The following is a 202-nucleotide window of genomic DNA, read 5'->3' on the forward strand; positions in this document are numbered from 1 at the left end:
TAATATTGATGCAATTAGGCCTTGTTCATTTATGTATCATGTATGTAAAAAATTTGATTTTACGCTCTCTGCTTATCCATATAACGATGCGCATTCGGCTAAGTTCACATTCATAATGAATCGAACACGTAGCTGAGGAGTGAGGTGAGAAAAGGAGGAAATGACATTCACTCTCTCGTTCGGCGTACTGAACTTAGCCGAA

The sequence above is a fragment of the Odontomachus brunneus genome, unplaced genomic scaffold (assembly GCF_010583005.1).
Source record: "Odontomachus brunneus isolate Ranch 3 - 2012 unplaced genomic scaffold, Obru_v1 Obru_scaffold_041, whole genome shotgun sequence".
Lineage (NCBI taxonomy): Eukaryota > Metazoa > Arthropoda > Insecta > Hymenoptera > Formicidae > Odontomachus > Odontomachus brunneus.